Source organism: Microcaecilia unicolor, chromosome 1, assembly GCF_901765095.1.
Source record: "Microcaecilia unicolor chromosome 1, aMicUni1.1, whole genome shotgun sequence".
NCBI lineage: Eukaryota > Metazoa > Chordata > Amphibia > Gymnophiona > Siphonopidae > Microcaecilia > Microcaecilia unicolor.
In genome coordinates this window covers 161,021,013-161,025,285 of record NC_044031.1, presented here as the reverse complement: position 1 = coordinate 161,025,285, position 4,273 = coordinate 161,021,013, and the positions used below count along the sequence as shown (strand labels likewise).

Genomic DNA, 4,273 nt, shown 5'->3' with positions numbered 1-4,273 from the left:
GATTTGGATGACCCTGTGAGAAGGATGCCCATCTTCCGATTTATGTCGAAAGATGGACGTCCTTCTCTTTCGAAAATGAGCCTGTAAGGGTATCTTCTTTCTTCATGAGCTTACAGGATAAAGGGTCTTTGAAACCCTTTGAGTCTTCGCAGACAGAATTATACCTATCTAGAAAGGACACCTTTCCTTATTTACAGCTGCAACATTATGTTGCCTCTTTGGACAAATCATGTCTGAAAAAGGCTGTGTATGAGACCTTGGATACCACTCTGACACTGAAGTCTCAAAGGAAGGTCCCTTTGACGTTTCACCATCGTCATCTTAAAGACAGTGCTGCCCTACTGAACTTTGCAGTACTGGAGAGAGCTTGGGAAATTGAATTAGGCACAATACTGACAGAAGGCTGTCTGTTGACGGGGATAAGCAGTGTGCAGCACTTAACCACTCATGTCCCTTTCTGGGAGGTCTAATATAAATTGAACATGTACTTGTACGATTCACCCTGGCGAGCCTTTTTAATGTGCATTAGCCCCCTCAACAAATTGTCTAGAATGTGGAAAGAAAGAGCCCTGTCTGGGCCACATACTGTGGAGTTGCCCCAGGATTCAGATTTTGTAGCAATCTGTACTCCACTTGGTGTCTCATTGGTGGGCCTTTCCACTGCAGCCTCAACCACATCTCCTTTTGGGACTTCTTCCTGAGCCATCACCTCATATGCAGGGGGCATCTGTTTTCTTCTGCTATGCTGTTCTGATAGCATCTAAAGTGATATTACAGTCTTGGCCAGACAGGGAACCCCCTACAGTTCTGCAATGGAGAAGAGCAATGATACATATTCTTACTATGGAACGCAGAAGAGTACTGTATTTGGCGTCACCTCTTCCAAGCCACATGGGAGCCATTTTGAACAACTTTGACCCCTACTACTTGTAGCAAAATCTTGAATTGATGGTTTGCTTATTCTAGGTCACGATTGCCAATAGTTTGTTTAGTCCAGCCTATCTTCCCCTGTCCTACCCCCCCCCCCTTTCATTGGGGTGGGGGAGTGGAAAGGGTGAGCAGGGAGGAGGGTGGGTGAATCAAGGGTTTTGGGGGGGGGGGGTTAAAGACAAAATTCTAAGTGAGTGTTCCACTTGTTTCCATCTACCTGGAGTTTGTTGCCTACTGTGAGTGTTTATCACCTGGTTTTAGTTTCTTGATGTACTTGTTGGTGGCCTTTCAATAAAAATGATTTAAACATAAAGTGAAATCACTTATCTGAACTTGTAAAGGCGCCAGCGTCCATCTGTAGGATTAAAGTTGCCTGCTATTATGTCAAAATAGTGGGCACAAGTTCAGATAAGTGATTTCACTTTGAGATTGATTCATTTGGCATTACCCACTATTGGTGTTCACTTTAACTTGGCATTTGAGAAACACTTTAAAAGATTTAGTGCCTTTTCAATAAAAAGGACCCTATGAAAGAAATTTGTCAGTCACCCTAGAAGGATCCTTTTCATATAGAGTCACAGTCTGGCTGAAAAGCATATCTAAGGGTACCTACAGTATTTTCACACACATTTTGTTTTTTGAATGGCTCATCAGAGTGAGCTCGTATTCCACATTTTTAAATGTTGTTCAATATTTGGGGAATATATTTAGTATAGTTGCCCATCATAAGGAGTCATGACCTGCCCAATATTTGCCCCATGACCCCAAGAACTGTGGGAAAAATAAAGAGGTAATGATCACCTGGGACATCCACTTCTGACTGATAAGCTAGATCCAAGAAAAACGAAAATAGTGGTAAAACAGAAAACACTAGAACGACAATTATTTATTTATTTGTTACATTTGTAGCCCACATTTTCCCACATATTTGCAGGCTCAATGCGGCTTACATAATAGCGTAAAGGCATTCGCCAAGTCCGATAGGAGACAAGTACAAAAGATATTATAGTGGGATAGGGAAGATAAGATTCAGTCATGTGGGGTTAAAGGTAGGAGGATTTGATAATATCCAATACTAGCCTGTTACACTTTTTTGAAAATGTGAATAAACATGCGGATAAAGGTGAGCCAGTTGAGATAGTGTATCTGAATTTTCAGAAAGCATTTGACTTGAGGCATATTTCCAAAGCACTTAGACTTACAAAGTTACATTAGTAACCTATGGAACTCTGTAAGTCTAAGTGCCCTGAAAATGTGCCCCAAAGTATCCCATAAGAGACTCCCGAGGAAATCAAAAAGTCATAAGATAGGAGGCAGTGTCCTACTGTAGAAGGATCCTTTTCTTCTCACAAAGAGATAAGACCATCACTACAGTAAAGCCTTTTATTGCTCTATACACAGCCCCCTTCTCTAACATGTAAAACCTTTTCTGAACCAGATTTGGAGACATGTATCTGTGGAATTTAATATGACAGACACCACTATGAACTGTTTCCACTATTGTTGCAGACCTAAAGGGAAGGTCAGCACTATGATCCATCTGAAGGATCATGAGAAACAGGGCTACCACCCAATCCAAGATCGGAGAGTTTGGCTGCAGGATCAGCCCTATGAACAGTTCTGTAGTGCCGCTGCAGACATTGCTGGATGTCATCCTGCCCCCGATATACTCTCTTCATCCCCCGAGGAAGGTTACGGCAAGAAACCAGGCTGAGGTGGGTCAGGGCAGTGCAGTTTCTGATTAGATCTCTGACTCAGCTTAAGGTGACTTTAGTTCCTGCCAGGTTGATGGAACTCAGAAGCTTATTTCCTCTAGGTTCACTTCGCCATAGCACTGACCTGTTAGGTCCAGTTCCTGCAGGCTATGGCGCCATGTCTCTGTGAGCAGGTGACTTCCCACTTTGCAAAGAGTTAGGTTCTGAGTGCTGCAGTACAAACCCAAGTAAATCTGGTGCAAGTCAGTGCAGGGGAGTCGCAGAAGCCCAGCTGGTGTGACACGATAACACCCACGCAAGTCCAGGACACAGAGCTTGGAGGAAGTCCGGAGGATCTACAAACATATATCATCATCAACAAAAGAATAAGAAGAGGTAGCCAAGCTGAGCTCCAGAAGGTCTGGGAAGCCAAGGGAGCTTTGTAGGGCCTTTGCACTGCCCTTAGGAGACCAGATCACATTCAGTAGCCGAAGCACCTGTAATTGGGGACAGCCTGCCTGCAGAGCTTCAATACATAACTGCATAGATGGTACATCTTGGCTAATATCAGTTGTCACTTCCAGCAGCTGCAGCATTGAGCAACTGCCACTTGTGATCATGCTGAGAATTAAATCCATACGACTGCCGTAGGTCAACCACAAATGTCTGAGCCAAGACACCCACTGCTGAGGAATCAGCCTGGGAGTTCTGCAGATTCAGGCTCTCCAGCTGCGGACAATGCAAAGCAACTGCAAGCAGACAATCCGTAGTAACAACAGAGCAATGCAACAGTTTGAGTGAGCTGAGGTGATGACAGTTCACACCGAGGGTCTTCACTATGAAGGAAACGTTATTCTTCCAGTGATGAAGTGTAAAGTTCTGGAGAAGAGACAACCGATTCTCAATGACCCACTGTGCTCTGCTGCGGACTTTCTTCTCAACCTGTGGCTGCTGCTTTGTCCCAGGTTCCAGTCAACAAACGCCGAGGGACACATCCTGCCACAGCAACGGGTCGACAGCAGCAATATGCCACATCCGGCACACCTGAGACACCCTGCACAAAGCGGGAACGGCCCCCTCAGAGGCGACAAGCAGCCGAAGGATACGATGTAGCAGCTCCACTGGCAGCTTTTCTCCCCAGTGTCCAGGGTCCCCACGAGGCACCACTGGACACTTCCTGGCCTCTCCTCGCAACCTGCTGCTCCAGGGCCGACTCTCACGCTCTGGGCTCCCGCTCCGCACCACCAGCAGCATATCCCCTTCCATCTCCTGCACCCAGTACCCAAGGCCCATGGCAAAACGATGAACCCGCCGCCGCTTCCTATTAACGCACTTCCCAGGACCCGAGTGCCTGAGGCGGCCCTTCTCCATCAGCTCACTGTGTGATCCAACTTGCTCTGAACTCAAACTCTGCCCCTTTCTATTTCCACTTTTCCCAGCCTTACTTCATCCTGTTTCTGTGTTCCAAACTTCACTTTAAACTCAAACTCTGCCCCTTTCGAATTCCACTCTCTCTGCCTTACTTCCTCCTGTGTCTGTATTCCAAGCCTTGTTCTGAATTCAAACTCTCCCTGCCTTACTTCTTCCTGTTTTTGTTCCAAGTCTTGTTCTGAACTCAAACTCTGCCCCTTTCAGTTCTCTCTCTCCCT

General features: G+C 45.8%; 1 pseudogene; it reads right to left on the bottom strand.

Annotated features, from left to right (window-relative positions):
• Positions 1-2,459: 2,459 nt before the first annotated feature.
• LOC115470942 lies at positions 2,460-3,995 on the bottom strand (annotated as a pseudogene).
• Between the last annotated feature and the right edge of the window lie 278 nt (positions 3,996-4,273).